General features: G+C 45.6%; 5 pseudogenes; 1 reads left to right on the top strand and 4 right to left on the bottom strand.

The window, feature by feature from the left end:
• Positions 1 to 2,175: 2,175 nt before the first annotated feature.
• On the top strand, positions 2,176 to 2,294 carry LOC143942857 (5S ribosomal RNA; annotated as a pseudogene).
• Positions 2,295 to 7,682: 5,388 nt separating this feature from the next.
• LOC143945392 (5S ribosomal RNA) lies at positions 7,683 to 7,801 on the bottom strand (annotated as a pseudogene).
• Positions 7,802 to 8,123: 322 nt separating this feature from the next.
• LOC143957610 (5S ribosomal RNA) lies at positions 8,124 to 8,242 on the bottom strand (annotated as a pseudogene).
• A 3,059-nt stretch (positions 8,243 to 11,301) lies between these two features.
• On the bottom strand, positions 11,302 to 11,420 carry LOC143948376 (5S ribosomal RNA; annotated as a pseudogene).
• A 695-nt stretch (positions 11,421 to 12,115) lies between these two features.
• LOC143946574 (5S ribosomal RNA) lies at positions 12,116 to 12,234 on the bottom strand (annotated as a pseudogene).
• Positions 12,235 to 23,755: the final 11,521 nt, after the last annotated feature.

Genomic DNA, 23,755 nt, shown 5'->3' with positions numbered 1-23,755 from the left:
AGCGAAACTGGGTCCAGTAGAACCATCTGTTCCCATGCTCCTCCGTTTTATCCCTCATTGTGGCAGTCAAGTCTTCCATTCGTTCAATATCATTTACCCTTGCGAACCACTGGGTCACCATTGGAGCAGATTGCTCTTTCCACTGACTTGGGATGCAGGCCCTAGCTGCATTGAGGAGATGTTTAAGTAAGGACTTATGATAACGCTTTCTCGACATAGGAGTTAGATTGAGAAGAACTGCTGCAGGATCATTGGCTAAGGAAATGTCTGTGAACTTGTGGATGAGTCTCAGGACAGGCTGCCAGAATGTTTGTAATTTAGGACATTCCCCGAAAATGTGGAGAATGGTGCCAGCCTGTTGCCCACAGCAACAGCAGCGGTCAGATTGACCGGGGAATATTTTGGCCAACACCACCGGTGTATGATACCAGCGTGTGATCAGCTTATATGATATCTCCTGATATTTACTGCAGAGTGACGACTTATGGGCGAAAAAGAGTATTCTGTCCTTCTGTGGTTTGGAGAATGTAGTTTGTAAGTCCCTTTTCCATTTAGCTAGGAAGGGTGGATCCGTGGAGGATTGTGCGTCTGTCAGGATTTTGTAGGACCTAGAGAGGGAACCACGAATTGGGCCATCATCCAGGCAAAGTTCCTCGAAGGGGTGGAATTGTCTAGAGAAGATCAAATGGTTAGGTAGTGATCCGAGGAAATGGATTAGCTGTCTAGCTCTCCAGCTATCCAATGCAACAGGTACTTGCTCTAGCAGTATGGTCCCCATGGGAATCAAGCCCGTGGGTCCAAGAAATAGGGCTGCTCTCAGAAGCCCTTTCGGGCTTGCCTGGTAAAGGCCTGGTCAGACAGGCCCGGAGGGAATCTAGGATGTCCAATAATTGGGGTCATAGGAGAAGGCAAGTTAGTCAGGTGGGAAAGGTGAAAAAACTATCCATCTCGGCGAGCGAGGGGCCAATTAACGGGTGAGTAGTCACACAGGGCTCCAATGGCCTCCCCGCCCAAGGCAGACCAGCCAGTGGAACCCGCGCCATCTCCTGCGATAGCTTGACTCATAGCTTCAGTTCCCCATGCCGGTGTCTTATCACATATGGTCCCCCATCAGATAGTGTCCGCTGTGTACTGTGCATGCGCAGTACACAGCAACACAGATTCCGAAAATTGACGAGCATGAACGGCGCCTGCGCACTGAGTCCAGGTTCTATCCTCACTATCCAAGTGGACATAGAGTAAGAGTATAAAAGAGCTGAGCGCAGCGAGGCCGAGCCCGAAGCGTGGCGAGCAAAGCTCGCCTGCGAGGGGCCCTCTAAAATTCACAACCCTATGTCCGCTTGGATGGTGGGGCTACCACCTCCACTCACCGCGCAGGCGCCGTTCAGCTTCAGAGATTTTCCGAAGCTTCGTCTGCTCCGTACTGCACATGCGCAATACGGCGCAGACACTATATCATGGCCGGACAGTATATGGCAGAACACCGGCACCAGTCAACCACCGGTGTCATGTGTGTCGCTGTGTAATATAGAGCAGGGTCCGGGAAGCCAATACCTCCCCGCAATTTCGGTCGCAATAGCATTGCCCTACCAATACGCATATGTTTTCCGCGCCAGAGGAACTTGATAAAGATTGAGCGAACCGCATGAAAGAAAGTCTGGGGTATTTTGATAGGTAAGGCTTGTAGTAGATACAGAAGTCGTGGCATCGCGTTCATCTTCAACACATTACAGCGTCCGAACCATGACAGAGCTAGTGGGTCCCATCTTTTAAGGTTCGCTGTAAGCCCATAGGCTTCTTTTTATGTTGTTGGCTTTGACCTGTTTTGTTTGCTTGTTTCTCAAGGCGACCATCTTGGCGTTTGTCAAGAGGGTTGGGCGTGTCTTGAGGAGAACGCTTACGGGCCACATCAACCTGAAAGCACCCGATCTCGTCTGCTTTCAGAGGCTAAGCAGCGTCAGGCCTGGTTAGTACCTGGATGGGAGACTGCCTGGGAAGACCAGGTGCCATAGAAGGATCTGGTCTGGTTAGAGTCTTGATTGGGAGATCGCCTGGGAATACTGGATGCCGTAGGCTTCTATTTATGTTGTTGGCTTTGACCTGTTTTTTTTAGCTTGTTTCCCAAGGTGACCATCTTGGCCTTTGTCAAGAGGCTTCAGAGTGCCCAAAGAGAGTGCCTACGGCCAAATCACCCTGAAAGAGCCCAATCTCATCTGATCTCGGAGGCTACGCAGCGATGGGCCTGGTTAGTACCTGGATGGGAGACAGCTTGGGAATACCAGGTGCCGTAGGCTTCTCATTATGTTGTCGGCGTTGACCTGTTTTATTTTCCCAGTGTCGGGCCTGATTAGTACCTGGATGGGAGACCGCCTGGGAATACCAGGTGCCATAGGCTTCTTTTTATGTTGTTGGCTTTGAACTGTTTATTTCGCTTGTTTCTCAAGGTGACCATCTTGGCGTTTGTCAAGAGGGTTGGGCGGGTCTTGAAGAGAACGCTTACGGCCAAATCACCCTGAAAGCACCCGATCTTGTCTGATTTCAGAGGCTTAGCAGCGTCAGGCCTGGTTAGTACCTGGATGGGAGACTGCCTGGGAAGACCAGGTGACATAGAAGGATCTGGCCTGGTTAGTGTCTTGATTGGGAGATCGCCTGGGAATACCAGATGCCGTAGGATTCTTTTTATGTTGTTGGCTTTGACCTGTTTTTTTTCCCTTGTTCCCCAAGGTGACCATCTTGGCATTTGTCAAGAGGGTTGAGAGTGCACAAAGAAATTGCCTACGGGCACAACACCCTGAAATCGCCCAATCTCGTTTGGTCTCAGAGGCTAAGCAGGGTTGGGCCTGGTTTGTACCTGGATGGGAGACTGCCTGGGTTTTCCAAATGCCGCAGGCTTCTTTTTATGTTGTTGGCGTTGACTTGTTTTTTTGTTTGTTTCCCAAGGTGACCATCTTGGCGTTTGTCAAGAGGGTTGAGCATGCATTTGATCTCAGAGGCTAAGCAGGGTTGGGACCTGGTTAGTACCTGGATGGGAGACCGCCTGGCATTTCTCGATGCCATAGGCTATAGTTTTAAGTTGTTGGCATTGACTTATTTTTTTTATTTTTATTTTTCTTTTATTAAGTAGAACAACATAAATATAACAGTCAACCATACAGCATGACCCAGGGTCACATTTACATGGTAACAAAAAATAGGCAGCCAAATAACTCTGGGTTCTCAGAGGGGAGTCCTACAGTTTCATGCAGAAAAGAGAGAAACCCCACCTCCGACATGTAGTACAGTATAACTAGTGCAGCTCCGTTACGACAAATGTAATCATGGAGAACAACTGGGACCACAGCGAGCCAGCTTATCATGACCTACGTGAACCAGAGTAAAATATGAGCCGGTCATGTCCAGAACCCTGGGGTTCTTCTGGGTCCCGAAGGCTAGTAAGGAGACAAGGCATAGTCAAAAGGGAGGACGGGGGAAGAAGAGAGTGCAAAGACGGAGAGAGAGGAGGTGGGGGGATGGCGGCGGGGAAAAAATCAAAATAAAGACAAAAAGGGAGGGGGGGAATGCCACCCAGGGCAGACATGGCCTACGTAGGTAAACGTTAGATATTCAGTCGTTTTCTGGGACAGAGGCACTGCTCACCTCCTGAATGTAGTAATGCAGGCCCGGGCGGCATTCAGGAGTTGCATCGTGAGGGTTTTTTTGTATTTCCGAACAGGCTGTTCGGTCAAGTGTAGAAGGCACGCTGCTGGAAACCCAAAAGTTCCTCAAGGCCGGGCATGCCCAGAAAAGGTGTCCCATGGTCCCCGTATCTGAATTTCACCTCCAACAAACATCCGGGATTGATCTATCCATTTTATTCAGAAGGTATGGGACTCTATACCAGCGTGAGACTATCTTGTATCCTGATTCTTGATATTGGTTTGCGATGGAAGCTTTATGTACTAAGGTCAGGATCTTCCCTATCTGTTGTGGGGTAAATGTGATGCCTAAGTCCCTCTCCCATTTGTGGATAAATGGTGGGGGTCGACTCCTCGTCCTGACTACTCAATAGGTTGTACAGGAGGGAGAGGGTGTGTCGCACAGGTTCCCTTTTGTGACAGATGGATTCATAGGGTGTCAGGTCTCTAGGAGTGTAGGGGGCCCTTTGTATGGCCAGAAGAAAGTGACGAAGTTGATAAGCACTAAACAAGTCAAGTGGAGGGTCAGAAAGTTCGCGACAGTTTGCGTGGTCGGGAGCCCTCCCGAGGGCCACACCTCTCCCAGACGCTGTTTCCTCACCACTGTCAACTGTCGCAGTTTCTTGTTGGTAAATCCCGGTGGGAAGTCTGGATTAGCTATAACCGGAGTCATTGGTGATGGCAGGGGAGCAATGTGTGTGCAGCGGAACAACCTCCGCACAACAGCCAACGTAGCTCCCACTACGGGGTGACCTCTGAGGTCTTTTGGTAGGGAGGAAAGGAGCCACGGGGAGGTCAATAGGGGAATGGATCCATCCTCAATCTCCATCTCCACCCACTGCTTGTGTGGGCCATTACAATGCCAATCAACGACTCTCGCTAGCAGAGTCACTCTGTAGTATTGTCTGAGATCTGGGAGACCCAGACCCCCCTTGTCCTTTGGTCTGGCAAGCAATTGCAAACGGGCTCTGGGCGGTTTGCGCGCCCAAATAAAGTCCCGGAGCAGCACCTACAGTTGTCTGAAAAAAATTGGGGGTAACCGGATCGGTAATGTCTGAAACATGTATAAGATCCGTGGGAGGGCCATCATTTTGAATGCATTACAGCGCCCGAACCAGGTCAGTGTTAAAGCATGCCAGTTTCCCAAATCAGATTTTAGTCTATCCAGGAGAGGGACAAAATTAAGCGGGTACAATTGCGCTAAATCCGCTGCAATGTCAACGCCCAGGTAACGTATAGATTTTTCAGCCCAGTAGAATGGAAAAGCTGAGCGGAGCCTCTTGGCCTCACCATCCGGGACCGATATATTCAATACAGCCGACTTGGCGCAATTGATTTTATAGTTTGATAGGCTGCCATATCGCTGTAGAGACGCAAGTATATTGGGAAGCAAAATGTGTGGATTGGAGACGGAAAAAATTAGATCGTCAGCGTACACCGCAATTTTGTGGTGTGCCGAGGGTTTGGCTATGCCAGTAATATTCGGGTCATTCCGAACGTGACACATAAGTGGTTCCAGTGTCAGATTAAAAATTAGGGGAGACAGAGGGCACCCCTGCCTCGTCCCATTAGTGATGGGGAAAGAGTCCGCGCATCACTCGTTCACCCGTACCGCTGCCGACGGCGTGGAGTAAAGCATGGTCTAGTTATTAAAAGATGGGACCCACTAGCTCTGTCATGGTTCGGACGCTGTAATGTGTTGAAGATGAACGCGATGCCACGAATTCTGTATCTACTACAAGCCTTACCTAGCAAAATACCCCAGACTTTCTTTCATGCGGTTCGCTCAATCTTTATCAAGTTCCTCTGGCGCGGAAAACATATGCGTATTGGTAGGGCAATGCTATTGCGACCGAAATTGCGGGGAGGTATTGGCTTCCCGGACCCTGCTCTATATTACACAGCGACGCACATGACACCGGTGGTTGACTGGTGCCGGTGTTCTGCCATATACTGTCCGGCCATGATATAGTGTCCGCGCCGTACTGCGCATGCGCAGTACGGAGCAGACGAAGCTTCGGAAAATCTCCGAAGCTGAACGGCGCCTGCGCGGTGAGTGGAGGTGGTAGCCCCACTATCCAAGCGGACATAGGGTTGTGAATATTAGAGGGCTCCTCGCAGGCGAGCTTTGCTCGCCTGGCTTCGGGCTCGGCCTCGCTGCGCTCGGCTCTTTTATATTCTTACTATATGTCCACTTGGATAGTAGGGATAGAACCTGGACTCAGTGCGCAGGCGCCGTTCATGCTCGGCAATTTTCGGAATCTGTGTTGCTGTGTACTGCGCATGAGCAGTACACAGCGGACACTATCCGATGGGGGACCATATGTGATAAGACACCGGCATGGGGAACTGAAGCTATGGGTCAAGCTAGAGCAGGAGATGACGCAGGTTCCACTGGCTGGTCTGCCTTGGGCGGGGAGGCCATTGGAGCCCTGTGTGACTACTCACCCGTTAATTGGCCCCTCGCTCGCCGAGATGGATAGTTTTTTTCACCTTTCCCACCTGACTAACTTCCCTTCTCCTATGACCCCAATTATTGGACATCCTAGATTCCCTCTGGGCCTGTCTGACCAGGCCTTTACCAGGCAAGCCCCGAAAGGGCTTCTGAGAGCAGCCCTATTTCTTGGACCCACGGGCTTGATTCCCATGGGGACCATACTGCTAGAGCAAGTACCTGTTGCATTGGATAGCTGGAGAGCTAGACAGCTAATCCATTTCCTCGGATCACTACCTAACCATTCGTTCTTCTCTAGACAATTCCACCCCTTCGAGGAACTTTGCCTGGAAGATGGCCCAATTCGTGATTCCCTCTCTAGGTCCTACAAAATCCTGACAGACGCACAATCCTCCACGGATCCACCCTTCCTAGCTAAATGGAAAAGGGACTTACAAACTACGTTCTCCAAACCACAGAAGGACAGAATACTCTTTTTCGCCCATAAGTCGTCACTCTGCAGTAAATATCAGGAGATCTCATATAAGCTGATCACACGCTGGTATCATACACCGGTGGTGTTGGCCAAAATATTCCCCGGTCAATCTGACCGCTGCTGTCGCTGTGGGCAACAGGCTGGCACCATTCTCCACATTTTCGGGGAATGTCCTAAATTACAAACATTCTGGCAGCCTGTCCTGAGACTCATCCACAAGTTCACAGACATTTCCTTAGCCAATGATCCTGCAGCAGTTCTTCTCAATCTAACTCCTATGTCGAGAAAGCGTTATCATAAGTCCTTACTTAAACATCTCCTCAATGCAGCTAGGGCCTGCATCCCAAGTCAGTGGAAAGAGCAATCTGCTCCAATGGTGACCCAGTGGTTCGCAAGGGTAAATGATATTGAACGAATGGAAGACCTGACTTCCACAATGAGGGATAAAATGGAGGAGCATGGGAACAGATGGTTCTACTGGACCCAGTTTCGCTTTTCGGAAGAATACCTCCGCGAGACATAGTAAGCTCATGGTGATCATTGGAGATCGCTGTTCCAAACGTTGGACAGCTGATGAGCTGGTGAGCCGAGGGCGTCTCTTGCTCCCTGGGAGGGGACCTCATCCTATCCACTCTACCCACGACACCCCCTTACCCCTTCTTTTCCTTTTCTGCCATTTCCTTCCCCAATCTTCTCTTTCCCCTTCTCCCTCCTTTCAGTTCTACTATTTCCCTTCTTAACTCAAAAAAGGGAAAAGAAAATGGTATGTTCCGACCCCATTTGACTACTACACAATACTCTTCCCCTATCTATGGATATCTAAACTCTTCGAGGGTAGCAGGGCTAGTATCAATACTATTTTAAGTGGTAGAGGATCCCAATGAGATGGAGCTTTAATCTCATCTTGATATGACCGCAAAGCTGTACACGTGCTATTCTCCTCGGACTTCTTACCATTGGCTCTGATATCCATGCAATATGATCGTTTTTTTGTAACTATTTGTATCACACATTCTGTGAAGTTGCCTTTGCATTGTATGTCGCATACTACTAAATAAAAAAATAAATTTAAAAAAGAAGCCTATGGCACCTGGTATTCCCAGGCGGTCTCCCATCCAGGTTCTAACCAGGCCTGACACTGTTTAGCATCCAAGATCAGACGAGATTGGGCGCTTTCAGGGTGATGGGGCCGTAGGTGATCTCTTCGGGCACTCTCAACCCTCTTGACTAATGCCAAGATGGTCACCCTTAGATACAAGCGAAAAAAAACAGGTCAATGTCAACAACGTAAAAAGAAGAATACGGCACCTGGTATTCCAACGCCATCTCCCATCCAGGTAATAACTAGGCCCAACCCTTCTTAGCCTCAGAGAAGAGAAGAGATAGGGCTCTGTCAGGGTGATGCTGCTGTAAGCGATCTCTTTGGGCACTCTCAACCCTCTTGACAAATGCCAAGATGGTCACCTTGGGAAACAAGCAAAAAAAAAAAAAACTAATCAACGCCAACAACATAAAAAGAAGCCTACAATAACTGGTATTCCCAGGTGGTCTCCCATCCAGGTACTAACCAGGCCCGACTCTTCTTAGCATCCAAGATCAGACGAGATTGGGTGCTTTCAGAGTGATGTGGCCATAGGCAATCTCTTCAGGCACTCTCTTCAGGCACTCTCTTCAGGCACTCTCAACCCTCTTGACAAACACCAAGATGGTCACTTTGGGAAATAAGCGAAAAAAAAACAGGTCAACGCCAACAACATAAAGAGGAGTCTACGACACCTGGTATTCCCAGGCAGTCTCCCATCCAGGTACTAACAAGGCCCGATTCTTCTTAGCCTCCAACATCAAACGAGATCGGGTGCTTTCAGGGTGATGTGCCCGTAGGCAATCTCTTCAGGCACTTTCAACCCTCTTGACAAACGCCAAGATGGTCACCTTGGGAAACAAGCAAAAAAATAAAAATAAGTCGGAAGCTAGAGACAATACGGCCCGAGTCCTCAATTTAATCCATGCGGCGCATGTACAGGGAAGGCCCTTGCTTATGTTGTCAACGGACGCGGAGAAGGCCTTTGACAGGGTGGCCTGGCACTTTAAGTCCACTAATGGGACGAGGCAGGAGTGCCCTCTGTCTCCCCTAATTTTAATTCTGACACTGGAACCACTTATGTGTCACGTTCGGAATGACCCGAATATTACTGGCATATCCAAACCCTCGGCACACCACAAAATTGCGGCGTACGCTGACGATCTAATTTTTTCCGTCTCCAATCCACACATTTTGCTTCCCAAAATACTTGCGTCTCTACAGCGACACGGCAGCCTATCAAACTATAAAAACAATTGCGCCAAGTCGGCTGTATTGAATATATTGGTCCCCGATGGTGAGGCCAAGAGGCTCCGCTCCGCTTTTTCCATTCTACTGGGCTGAAAAATCTATACGTTACTTGGGCGTTGACATCGCAGCGGATTTAGCGCAATTGTACTCGCTTAATTTTGTCCCTCTCCTGGATAGACCGAAATCTGATTTGGGAAACTGGCATGCTTTAACACTGACCTGGTTCGGGCGCTGTAATGCATTCAAAATGACGGCCCTCCCTCGGATCTTATACATGTTCCAGACATTACCGATCCGGTTACCCCCAATTTTTTTCAGACAACTGCAGGTGCTGCTCCGGGACTTTATTTGGGCGCGCAAACCGCCCAGAGCCCGTTTGCAATTGCTTGCCAGACCAAAGGACAAGGGGGGTCTGGGTCTCCCAGATCTCATACAATACTACAGAGTGACTCTGCTAGCAAGAGTCGTTGATTGGCATTGTAATGGCCCACACAAGCAGTGGGTGGAGATGGAGATTGAGGATGGATCCATTCCCCTATTGACCTCCCCGTGGCTCCTGTCCCCCCTACCAAAAGACCTCAGAGGTCACCCCGTAGTGGGAGCTACATTGGCTGTTGTGTGGAGGTTGTTCCGCTGCACACACATTGCTCCCCTGCCATCACCAATGACTCCGGTTATAGGTAATCCAGATTTCCCACCGGGATTTACCAACAAGAAACTGCGACAGTTGACAGTGGTGGGGAAACAGCGTCTGGGAGAGGTGTGGTCCTCAGGAAGGCTCCCGACCACGCAAACTGTCGCCGAGCTTTCTGACCCTCCGCTTGACTTGTTTAGTTTTTATCAACTTCGTCACTTTCTTCTGGCCATACAAAGGGCCCCCTACACTCCTAGAGACCCGACACCCTATGAATCCATCTGTCACAAAAGGGAACCTGGGCGACACACCCTCTTCCTCCTGTACAACCTATTGAGTAGTCAGGAGGAGGAGTCGACCCCCACCATTTATCCACAAATGGGAGAGGGACTTAGGCATCACATTTACCCCACAACAGATAGGGAAGATCCTGACCTTAGTACATAAAGCAGACCAATATCAAGAATCAGGATACAAGATAGTCTCACGCTGGTATAGAGTCCCATACCTTCTGAATAAAATGGATAGATCGATCCCGGATGTTTGTTGGAGGTGAAATTCAGATACGGGGACCATGGGACACCTTTTCTGGGCATGCCCGGCCTTGAGGAACTTTTGGGTTCCCAGCAGCGTGCCTTCTACACTTGACCGAACAGCCTGTTCGAAAATACAAAAAAACACTCACGATGCAACTCCTGAATGCCGCCCGGGCCTGCATTCCCGCACTGTGGAGGCAGCCTCAGCCCCCATCCAAGGTGCTGTGGTATTCCAAAGTCAATCATATTCTCCGGATGGAAGAATTGACCGCCACCCTTCACAACACTGAAGAGGCATTTAGTGTTACATGGAGGCCCTGGAGGTATTTTACTGGTACTCGAGACTACATTCGGGAGGTGAGAAGTGCCTCTGTACCAAACCCAAAGTTATATATGAATATTTTTTGTTACCATGTAATTGTGACCCTGGGTCATGCTGTATGGTTGACTGTTATATTTATGTTGTTCTACTTAATAAAAGAATAATAAAAATAAAAAAATAAGTCAATGCCAACAACTTAAAACTAAAGCCTATGGCATCGAGAAATCCCAGGTGGTCTCCCATCCAGGTACTAACCATGAGCCAACCCTGCTTAGCCTCTGAGATCAAATGCACGCTCAACCCTCTTGACAAACGCCAAGATGGTCACCTTGGGAAACAAACAAAAAAAACAAGTCAACGCCAACAACATAAAAAGAAGCCTGCGGCATTTGGAAAACCCAGGTGGTCTCCCATACAGGTACAAACCAGGCCCAACCCTGCTTAGCCTCGGAGACCAAACGAGATTGGGCGCTTTCAGGGTGTTTTGCCCTTGGCAATTTCTTTGTGCACTCTCAACCCTCTTGACAAATGCCAAGATGGTCACCTTGGGAAACAAGGGAAAAAAAACAGGTCAAAGCCAACAACATAAAAAAAATCCTACGGCATCCGGTATTCCCAGGCGATCTCCCAATCAAGACACTAACCAGGCCAGATCCTTCTATGTCACCTGGTCTTCCCAGGCAGTCTCCCATCCTGGTACTAACCAGGCCTGACGCTGCTAAGCCTCTGAAATCAGACGAGATCGGGTGCTTTCGGGGTGATGTGGCTGTAAGCATTCTCTTCAAGACACGCCCAACCCTCTTGACAAACGCCAAGATGGTCGCCTTGAGAAACAAGCAAAAAAAACAGTTCAAAGCCAACAACATAAAAAGAAGCCTATGGCACCTGGTATTTCCAGGCGGTCTCCCATCCAGGTACTAACCAGGCCCGACACTGTTTAGCCTCTGAGATCAGATGAGATTGGGCGCTTTCAGGGTGATGGGGTCGTAGGTGACCTCTTTGGGCACTCTCAACCCTCTTGTTAAACGCCAAGGTGGTCACCTTGGGAAACAAGCGAAAATAAACAGGTAAACGCCAACAACATAAAAAGAAGCCTACGGCATCTGGTATTCACAGATGGTCTCCCATACAGGTATTAACCAGGCCGTACACTGCTAGGCCTCCGAGATCGGATGAGATTGTGCGCTTTCAGGGTGATGTGGCCATAGGTGTTCTATTTAGACACTCTCAACCCTCTTGACAAATACCAAGATGGTTATCTTGGGAAACAAGTGAAAAAAAACAGGTCAATGCCAACAACATAGACCCTGGCGGTCTCCCATCTGATCCAGAACCTGCTTAGCCTCTGAGATCGGGCGCTTTCAGGGTGATGTGACCTCAGGCGAACGCTTTGGGACATACTCAAAACTCTTGACTGATGCTAAAATGGTCACCTTGGGAAACAAGCAAAAGAAAAACAGGTCAAAGCCAACAATATAAAAAGATTCCTACGGCACCTTTAATTAGGTACTATCCAGGCCGGACCCTGCTTAGCCTCTGAGATCAGATGAGATCGGGCGCTTTCAGGGGGATGTGGCCGTAGGAGATTTCTTTGGGCTCTCTCAGCCCTCTTGACAAATGCCAAGATGACCACCTTGGGAAACAAGCGGAAAAAAAAAACCATGTCAACGCCAACAACATAAAAAGAATCCTACGGCACCTGGTATTCCCAGATGGTCTCCCATCCAGTTACTAATCAGGCCCGACAATGCTTAGCCTCCGAGATCAGACAAGATCAGGCACTTTCAAGGTGATGGGGCCATAGGTGATCTCTTCGGGCACTCTCAACCATCTTGACAAACGCCAACATGGGCATCTTGGGAAACAAGCGAAAAAAACCAAGTCATTGCCAACATTGGAGGCTAAGCAGGGTTGGGCAATCAGTTTCCTTGCCTGAAATGGGCATCTCAGAACTGCCATCTGGCTACTTCCCGGGTTTCCAACTCCTTCAACTAATCCCAGGAGACAATACTTCGCCTCCATCCTGGTGGAGGTTCATAACATCCGATCAATGGACGATAGGCAGGGACAGTGTCTTTACTGCTTGGGAACCTGGCACTGTTACAGTGGGTGTTATGTGCCTCCTGCACAGTACACACCTGAAGCTACCCTTTATTACTGGTGTTCAATTTCTGCAATACATGCATCTGCAGTGCAGAAGTTAGAGTGGGTATTGTGTGCCTCCTGCACAGTATACACCTTATTGCTGGTATTCTGTTTCTGTAATACAGGAACCTAGCACTGTTACAGTGCTAGGGGGTACAGAGAAGCTGGTATATATAGAAGACTACAGCATACAGAAGAAAGGCTAGTGAATACAGAATACAGACTCGTGTATGTAGATAGGCTTCAGTATACAGAGATGCTAGAGTAAACAGTGAGGCTGGGGTACACAGAGAGGCTAGTTTAAAGAGAGGCTAGTATATACAAAGATGTATATAGAGAGGTTAGTGTATAGAGAGAGTCGAGTGTATACAGAAAGGACAGTGCATATAGAGAAGCTAGTGTATACAGAAGACAGGCTTGGGTATACATCAAAGCTGACATTCTATACAGAAGACTGGGTAGTGTATACAGAGAGTCTAGTGGGTACAGAAGACAGGCTGGTGTATTCTAGCTAGTTTTTACAGTCTAGTGTATACAGAAGACAGGCTGTGGTATACAGAGAGTTTAGTGTATTCAGAGAGTCTAGTGTATACAGTCGGCGAGTGATGGGAAACTGCCTGGGAAGACCAGGTGCCATAGAAGGATCTGGCCTGGTTAGTGTCTTGATTGGGAGATCTCCTGGGAATACCGGATGGGTTTAGTGTATTCAGAGAGTCTAGTGTATACAGTCGGCGAGTGTATACATAAGACTGGCTAGTTTACACAGTGTTTACAGAGATGCAAGGGTGTACAGAAAAGCTGGTATACATAGAAGACTACAGCATACAGAAGAAAGGCTAGTGAATACAGAATACAGACTCGTGTATGCAGATAGGCTTGAGTATACAGAGATGCTAGAGTAAACAATGAGGCTGGGGTACACAGAAAGGCTAGCTTAAAGAGAAGCTAATATATCTAAAGATGTTAGTGTATATAGAGAGGTTAGTGTATAGAGAGAGTCGAGTGTATACAGTTAGGACAGTGCATATAGAGAGACTAGTGTATACAGAAGACAGGCTTGTGTATACATCCAAGCTGACAGTGTATACAGAAGACTGGGTAGTGTATACAGAGATTCTAGTGGGTACAGAAGACAGTTAGTTTTCTAGCTAGTTTTTACAGTCTAGCATATACAGAAGACAGGCTGTGGTATACAGAGGGTTTAGTGTATTACAGAGATGCAAGGGTGTACAGAGAAGCTAGTATATATAGAAGACTACAGCATACAGAAGAAAGGCTAGTGAATACAGAATAAAGGCTGGCTTCTACGGAGAGGCTAGTGTATGCAGAACACTATCTAGGGTATATAGAGAGGCTAGATTATACAGAGGGGCTAGTGCATAGAGTGAAGCTATTGTATATAGAAGCCTGGTTAGTGTATACAGAGAAGCTAGTGTGTACAGAAGCTATAAAGAGAGACAAGTTTTTACAGAAGACAGTTTGGGGTATACAGAGATGCTAGTTTATACAGAGAGACTAATGTATACAGAAGACAGGCTAGGGCATACAGAAGACAGAACGCGGGCTAGTGTATTCAGAACATAGGCTAGTGTATATCGAAGACAGGCTATTCAGAAGATCGGCTAATGTAAACATGCTGGTGTATATAGAGAGGCTAGTGAATTTCGAGGGTAGGCTAAGTGATAACAGAAGACAATCTGGGCTATACAGAGACATTTCATCGTTTTATCTAGCTCACATCTCTAATGGAGTTTGTCTCATTGCCATGTTATGCCTTTTCATTCTTATGCTAAATATAGATCACTACACGATTTTAATCATCCACATCAAGCATGCAATAAAACTATCATACATATAAATAAACCATGTACTCTTTTGCTCTATTTTGCATATTTGTAATTCTCCACATCAACTGTCACATTGAGTATGTGACAGTCCTGACAAACCATCCTGACTTATTTTTCTTTATTTCTTATTAAAAATAGAGAGTACTATCTCAAAATCCGGTTACATCTATTCACTTCGATGAGTTCTACCGCTAATTGTACGGTAATGCATAATGTTCACAAAACCATCCATTTGCTACCAGACATGCTGCACATACTAAGAGTAATGTAACTATCGCTCGCTAACGATAGTTTTATTGTTAACAGTTTTATTGCTTTTCTGACATTAACCGAGTATCTCTGACATTAACTGAGTATCTCTCTGCACTATGATCTTAATAATAATAATAATAGGATTGTGTAATGCAAAGATCAACTAGTCTAATATAAGCTTTCTCAATGGTACCGGCATATCCTTTAAATTTAGACTAACGCAACTATTTCTCGGCCATTTTCAAGCTAAGCTTTCAATCTCTTACCTTTGAAAAGCGATACTTCCTCCCTACAATATTAAGCTATTTAAATGTCCTATTGGTCGCCTATATTATACAACTCTATGAAAAGCCTATATGTAGAGAATAAAACTAGTCTTACATCTTAATAAAACTGTTTTATTGCTCAACCAGTATCAGCTGTCATGACAAATAAACGTTTCCACTGTTTGACTCTATTTTCTGTATTACTTCTTTTTCTCCACCTTAACTTATCACAGTTAAAACACAGTGACAAAACATTACTTTTTACCGCAGCAAAATGTGAGAAAAGCAGTGTAAGCCGTCTTTCTGTCATATACTTCAGAAAATTAATGTACCGCTTTTAAATCCATATCAATTCCACATAACCGTGAAACGTCTTACAATTTTAATATTTACTGATAGCAATTACTGATATTAAATTATGACTATACCAGTGGAAAAGGACCGCGTAATGGAACTGTGAAATTAATCATAATCTCAGCGTTAACTTAGCTGATAAATTTACGATTTACTCAACGATTTACTCAACGATTTAAACTTAGATTTTTTTCATTCTAAGTCTATTTAATCTGAAAAAATGTATACTATAGTCTACTGTACTCTTAAATTATGTACTGTTGTTCTGTATTTTAGCCGTGCTCATATTTCGTTTTATGTTGCAACCATCGAATCTCATTCCGACATTCTGCCTTAATGAGGATATTACTTTGCAGCTATCCCTTAAAGCAAAATTCACACAAAACCATCTTTTTAAAACCTTTACACATTAAGAGTAATGCAACCATCTCTCGCTACCTGTATGCAATAGGATTCTCTTTCCAGTGGAAACGGAAAACAGTCAGTGTAAGCCGTCTTCGTGCGCAACAAAATTAATGGAACGATTTATACTTTGGAATATGCAAGCTACGTCAATTTACTCTTAAATAATGTACCTTTGACTTTGCAACTATCCCTTGATCCCTTTTGTGTAGTCACTATATCTCGACCTATACATACTGCCTCAAAATTTTCTTATTTTGTTTTCCTATACTTATTATTATTATTTTATAGAGATTACTATCTCTAAATCATTGTAACAAGTTATAATGTCTCCAGCTAATTTTACGTTAAATTAAAGTCACACAAAACCATCTTTTTAAAACCTTTTACACACTGCACATTAAGAGCAATGCAACCATCTCTCGCTACCTCTATGCAATAGGATTCTCTTTCTGACTCTATTTTGTGTATTACTTCTTCTCCACATTAACTGTCACACTGATAACCATTTGTAACACATAACACTTGCAACACATTTTTTAACAGCAGCAAAATGTGAGAAAAGCTGTGGGACGGTTTACTTGATTGAGAAGTGGCTGCAGTAGCAAAAGCATATCAATACAGTTTGATTACATTAATAACACATTCATTATATTCATTTGATTACATTAATACATACATTAATACAATAATACATTAATACATTAATAATACATTAATACATTAATACATGCAACTACATTCACATCATGCATACATCCTAATGTAACCTGTCTATCACTATTAATGTTCATGGTTACTGATACATTATGCCGATAACCAATGTAAACGGAAAATAGTCAGTGTAAGCCGTCTTCGTGCGTAACAAAATTAATGAAACGATTTACACGTTGGAATTTTTAAGCTACGTCTATTTACTCGTAAATACCCTATGGCTGCTTAGCTCACACTTTGCTGTAAATAGCCGCGTTTACATGTAAGTAACCAATGGGGATTGACATTTCATGTCCATCTCACATCTCTAATGCATTTCCGATCTCTTTTAAACTGCAATACTTAATCTGTGCAATATTAAGTAATATTTAGCTGCTTAGCTCACACTTTGCTGTATGTAGCCGCGTTAACTGTATTAATGGTTACATGTAAATAACCAATGGGGAATGACATTTCATGTCTATCTCACATCTCTAATGCAATTTGTCTCTTTGCCATGTCATACTTTGCCAGTTATTATACTTTCTCATCCGATAGAAACCTAGTCGTTGCTGATATTTCATGATTACAGCAATTATCTCAATTGCTATTCCGACATTCTGCCTTGGTATTACTTTGCAACGCTCTGTTGAACAATGTAAAGGTAAGCTAGATATTTTGGTGTATTTCCACTTAAACTCGACCAATATATACTGTCTCAATATTATCCTTTCTAATTTTGCTAAATTAGATTATAGAGTTTGCTATGTCTAAATCCAGGTTACCTACTCACCTTTTTTACGTATACTGCTAATTTTAGGATAATACAAAACCATCTTATTGCTTCTTTACACGCTGCACATATTAAGAGTAATACAATGCTACCGATGTGAACAGTTTAATTGCTCTTCTCACATTTAGCTGGTATCTCTCTGCTATAGGAAACTGAACGATCACTCATCTAATATCAGTCCACTCAGTGCTACCGGGATAACGTTTACATTTAGAGTAATGAAATGATTTCTCAGTCATTTTGGAGTTACTGCAACTAACGCTTCCGATCTCTTTTAAACTGCAATACTTAAGCTCTGCTTTTGCAGAATATTTAGCTGCTTAGCTCACACTTTGCTGTACGTAGCCTTGGGGATTGGCAGTTCATCTCTAATTCATATTCACATTTCTAATGCAGTTTGTCTTTTTGCCATGTCATCCTCTGTTAGTTATTATGCTTTCTCATCCTTGTGCTATATTTGGGGTATTTTCACTACATGATTAAAGACACGTATGAACCTGATTGATAAAAACCTACACACGTCGTTGCTGTTATTTCGTGTATTTCCACTTAAACCCGACCTGTATATGCTGTCTCAATATTAATTTTAGAGTTATTTTGCTATATTTATTATTAGTATAAACAGATTACTATCTCTAAATCCTGGTAAACCAGCTCACACTAAACCGTCTAATTTCTACCTTACCCGCAGCACATATTAACATATTAACATTTAGCCGGTATCTCTCTGCAATAGTAAACGAAATGTGTAGATCACTCATCTAATATCGTATTTTCAGTGCTACCGGAACAACTTTTAAATTTAGAGTAATGCAACGATTTCTCAGTTTTATGAAGCTACTGCAACTAACGCTTTGGATCTCTTTCCTGATAAATTACGCTCTGCAATATTAAGCCATGTAAATTGTCCTATTGGTCTGCTAACAATGCTATGTATAATAATACAAATCTTTTAAAAGCAATAACGTCTCACTGCAATACTTACACTCTGCATAATATATATGAATAATGCGAATAATGATAATAATGCTAATAATAAAGTCGTCTAAAACTCGGCTATAAGTAGAGAATAAAACTATCTTACATCAAAATAAACCATGTACTGCCAAACCAATAACGGCCAATTACTTAACGTCTATCAGTCAATGACTTAACAAAATAAACTTAGCACTCTTTTGCTCTATTTTGTATAGTTGTAGTTCTCCACATTAACTGTCACATTGATATCACCACTGACAACACACCACTTTTTAACATCACCAAAATATGAAAAAAGCACTTTACGTGTTTCAGAAGTAGTTGTATTAGCAAAACATAAAGTCCTGTCTTCTTTACACGCTAGCTTTTCTGTATACATTAATCTCTCTGTGTACAGTGTAAGCCTATCTGTAAAAAAAAATAACCGGTCTTCTGCATACTCTAGCCTCTCTGTGTAACACAGTCTCTCTCTGGATTCCCTAGCCTCCATCTCTGCATACCCAGGACCTTCCTCTGTATAATCAAGCCTATCTGTATATACACTAGCCTGTCTTTTGTACAAATTAGCTTCTGTGTAGCCGGTCTTCTGTATACACGAGCCTCACTGTTTACTCTTGGTTGTCTTTTGTATACACTAGCATCTCTTTATACATTAGCTCTCTGTATACCCAAGCCTCTCTGTATACACTAGTCCACCGGTATACACTAGCAAGTCTGCATACACTAGCCTCTCTTTGTAACCCAACTTCTCTCTCTGTATACCTTAGCCTCCATCTCTGCATACCCAGGACGTTCTTCTCTATAATCTAGCCTATGTGTATACACTAGCCGTTCTTCTGTACACATTAGCCTCTCTGTATAAACTAGCCGGTCCTCTGTATACACTAGTCCATCTGTATACACTAGCAAGTATGCGTACTCTAGCCTCTCTCTCTGTATACCTTAGCCTCCATCTCTGCATACCCAGGACGTTCTTCTGTATAATCTAGCCTATCTGTATAATCTAGCCTATCTGTATACACTAGCCTGTCTTTTGTACACATTTGCCTCTCTGTATAAACTAACCGGTCTTCTGTATACACTAGTCAGCCTGTATACACTAGCAAGTATGCATACTCTAGCCTCTCTCTCTGTATACCCTAGCCTCCATCTCTGCATACCCAGGACGTTCTTCTGTATAATCTAGCCTATCTGTATACACTAGTGACCATCTTGGCATGTGTCAAGAGGGTTGAGAGTGCACAAAGAAATTGCCTACGAGCACAACACCCTGAAAGCGCCCAATCTCGTTTGGTCTCAGAGGCTAAGCAGGGTTGGGCCTGGTTTGTACCTGGATGGGAGACCACCTGGGTTTTTCAGATGCCGCAGGCTTATTTTTATGTTGTTGGTGTTGACCTGTTTTTTTCGCTTGTTTCCCAAAGTGATCATCTTGGCATTTGTCAAGAGGGTTGAGATTGCCTAAAGAGATCGCTTACAGCCGCATCACCCTGAAAGCACCCTATCTCTTCTGATCTCAGAGGCTAAGAAGGGTTGGGCCTAGTTAGTACTTGAATGGGAGACGGCCTTGGAATACCAGGTGCCGTATTCTTCTTTTTATGTTGTTGGCGTTGACCTGTTTTTTTTTCGCTTGTTTCCCAGGGTGACTATCTTGGCATTTTTCAAGAGGGATGAGAGTGCCCAAAGAGATTGCGCCCAATCTCCGCTGATCTCAGAGGCTAGAAAGGGTCGCGCCTTGTTAATACCTGGATGGGAGACCGCCTGGAAATACTAGGTGCGGTAGGCTTCTTTTTATGTTGTTGGCGTTGACTTGTTTTTTTTGTTTGTTTCCCAAGGTGACCATCTTGGCGTTTTTCAAGAGGGTTGAGCGTGCCTGAAAAAATCTACTATGGCTGCATCGCCCTGAAAGAGCCAAATCTCATTTGATCTCAGAGGCTAAGCAGGGTTGGGACCTGGTTAGTACCTGGATGGGAGACTGCCTGGGATTTCTCGATGCCATAGGCTTGTTTTTTAAGTTGTTGGCATTGACTTATTTTTTTTTTTGTTTTATTCTTTTATTAAGTATAAGTAGAACAACATAAATATAACAGTCAACCATACAGCATGACCCAGGGTCACAATTACATGGTAACAAAAAATAGGCAGCCAAATAACTCTGGGTTCTCAGAGGGGAGTCCTAGAGTTTCATGCAGAAAAGAGAGAAACCCCACCTCCGACATGTAGTACAGTATAACTAATGCAGCTCCGTTCGGACTTTAGCCAAAATTTTTATATCTGCTTGGAGCAGCGAGATGGGGCGATAGGAATCCGGGGAGTGGGTATCCTTTCCTGGCTTGGGTATCACTATAATAACTGCCTGCCGTAGAGTATCAGGTAGGGACCCGGAGTCAAATATGTGTGTATATAATCTCAACAATTCTGGCACTAGTGTCTCAGAGTAGTGGGCATAGAAATCCAGGGGAATACCATCCAGTCCAGGGGCCTTAGCCGTTGCAAGGGATGCCACTGCTAGCCTAATCTCATCTGCCGATATCGGGGCCTCAAGAGACTCAACCTGAGCCTCAGACAGGTAGGGAAGAGAGATATCTCGGAGGTACGCCCCCTTCTCAGTTCTCGGCCTATGCACCTGCGACTCATAAAGGGCAGCATAGTAAGCACGAAACATGGTGGCCACTGTTGGTGGACCAGTCAACTCCTCACCCCCATTGTCAGTCAACGAAACCACCACCGGGGGCTTGGAGTCAAGTAGGCCAGCAACTTTCCCGCCCTCTCTCCTTGTTCAAACACCCGTTGCTTAACAAAAAACAACTTTTGCTTAGCCTGTTCAATGTGGAGGTGATCTACTAGCCTTGTGTGGTGACGTAATACCTGGGCCTTAGCAGTTGTGGGTTCAGTAGTGAAGTCAGTGGTCACCGAGTCCAGCTCCCGTAGGGCATTAGATAGCAAAGTCTTGGAGGTACGCTTCAACCGGTTAATCCGGTGTGTTAAATTGGAGCGTACGTGCAGTTTAAAAGCCTCCCAGGTACAGTCAACCAGAGCCGTCCCCTGATTAGTAGTAAAGAAAAACCCCCATTCGTCCCCTAAGTCTTCGCTGGCTGGGTACAACATGGCGTACTTGAGGTGAGGTGCCCTAAGACGCCTCTTGACTTCCACGAATCGGGAACGACGTTTTTGAACTTCTGCGGAGAAGTCAGGAAACACTGAGATATGTCCGTTCTGAAACGGGATGTTGCCTTTTTCACGAGTAAGGCGACGGATGGCATCCCTATCCCGGAAATTTAACAGCTTAGCAATGCACGTGCGAGGAGGTGCCCCCTCCGGCGGCGGGCGGGCGGGCATTCTGTGGGCCCTTTCAATAATAAATGAGGTAGAGAACGCTTCCCTACCGTAGGCCTTAATCAGGAGAGATTCCAAAAATGTCGCCGGGTCAGCCCCCTCGGAGCCCTCCGGCAGGCCGATAAAGCGGAGGTTAGATCTGCGGGCCCTATTCTCAAGGTCGTCCTGTTTCTGGGCCAGCTGCTGGAGCTGCCTTTGCACATCCTGTTGGGCATGCTGCAGAGGGAACAGGTCATCTTCGGCCTGACTGATCCGGGTTTCAGTTTCCTTCACTCTGTCACGCAGTTTAGCCATGTCCTGTCGGATAAGTGAGACATCCACCCTAACCTCCTCAAGTTTAGTTGTCAGTGTGGTCTGGCAGGTAGAAATTGCCTCAAGCACCTTCGCCGTGTCTGAGGTAGCAGGTTCTGCAGCCGGAGTGGACTGTCCGCCATGTTGGCCCTCATAGTCCCGCCGGAACTTTTCAAGAGATGCCGCCGCTGCAGACTGCTTCTTCGTCGGAGACATCGTCCCAATGTATACACAAGAAGGTAGCGGGTATTACACCGGTAAAATCGTAGGTAAAACAGTTAGAGGGCACCCAGGATCACTACAGGAGATCGCGGTAGGAGCGGAGCTCAGGTCACAAGCGTCCTACTCCATTGCTGTCCAGGCCACGCCCCGTGCCATAGGCTTCTTTTTATGTTGTTGGCTTTGAACTGTTTTTTTCGCTTGTTTCTCAAGGCGACCATCTTGGCGTTTGTCAAGAGGGTTTGGCGTGTCTTGAAGAGAACGCTTACGGCCACATCACCCTGAAAGCACCCGATCTCGTCTGATTTCAGAGGCTTAGCAGCATCAGGCCTGGTTAGTACCTGGATGGGAGACTGCCTGGGAAGACCAGGTGACATAGAAAGATCTGGCCTGGTTAGTGTCTTGATTGGGAGATCGCCTGGGAATACCGGATGCCGTAGGATACTTTTTATGTTGTTGGCTTTGACCTGTTTTTTTTCCCTTGTTTCCCAAGGTGACCATCTTGGCATTTGTCAAGAGGGTTGAGAGTGCACAAAGAAATTGCCTACGGGCACAACACCCTGAAAGCGCCCAATCTCGTTTGGTCTCAGAGGTTAAGCAGGGTTGGGCTTAGTTTGTACCTGGATGGGAGACCGCCTGGGTTTTCCAAATTCCGCAGGCTTCTTTTTATGTTGTTGGCGTTGACTTGTTTTTTTTGTTTGTTTCCCAAGGTGACCATCTTGGCGTTTGTCAAGAGGGTTGAGCGTGCATTTGATCTCAGAGGCTAAGCAGGGTTGGGACCTCTCGATGCCATAGGCTTTAGTTTTAAGTTGTTGGCATTGACTTATTTTTTTATTTTTATTATTCTTTTATTAAGTAGAACAACATAAATATAACAGTCAACCATACAGCATGACCCAGGGTCACAATTACATGGTAACAAAAAATAGGCAGCCAAATAACTCTGGGTTCTCAGAGGGGAGTCCTACAGTTTCATGCAGAAAAGAGAGAAACCCCACCTCCGACATGTAGTACAGTATAACTAGTGCAGCTCCGTTCGGACAAATGTAATCATGGAGAACAACTGGGACCACAGCGAGCCAGCTTATCATGACCTACGTGAACCAGAGTAAAATATGAGCCGGTCATGTCCAGAACCCTGGGGTTCTTCTGGGTCCCGAAGGCTAGTAAGGAGACAAGGCATAGTCAAAAGGGAGGACGTGGGAAGAAGAGAGTGCAAAGACGGAGAGAGTGGAGGTGGGGGGATGGCGGCGGGGAAAAAAAGAAAAATAAAGACAAAAAGGGAGGGGGGGAATGCCACCCAGGGCAGACATGGCCTACGTAGGTAAACGTTAGATGTTCAGTCGTTTTCTGGGACAGAGGCACTGCTCACCTCCCGAATGTAGTCTCGAGTACCAGTAAAATACCTCCAGGGCCTCCATGTAACACTAAATGCCTCTTCAGTGTTGTGAAGGGTGGCGGTCAATTCTTCCATCCGGAGAATATGATTGACTTTGGAATACCACAGCACCTTCACACAGCGCCTCCACAGTGCGGGAATGCAGGCCCGGGCGGCATTCAGGAGTTGCATCGTGAGGGTTTTTTTGTATTTTCGAACAGGCTGTTCGGTCAAGTGTAGAAGGCACGCTGCTGGGAACCCAAAAGTTCCTCAAGGCCGGGCATGCCGAGAAAAGGTGTCCCATGGTCCCCGTATCTGAATTTCACCTCCAACAAACATCCGGGATCGATCTATCCATTTTATTCAGAAGGTATCG

The sequence above is a fragment of the Lithobates pipiens genome, unplaced genomic scaffold (genome assembly GCF_037356315.1).
Source record: "Lithobates pipiens isolate NorthernLeopardFrog02 unplaced genomic scaffold, aLitPip1_a1.2 Scaffold_10, whole genome shotgun sequence".
Lineage (NCBI taxonomy): Eukaryota > Metazoa > Chordata > Amphibia > Anura > Ranidae > Lithobates > Lithobates pipiens.
The sequence above is the reverse complement of the archived record's forward strand: the minus strand, read 5'-3'. Positions and strand labels throughout refer to the sequence as shown.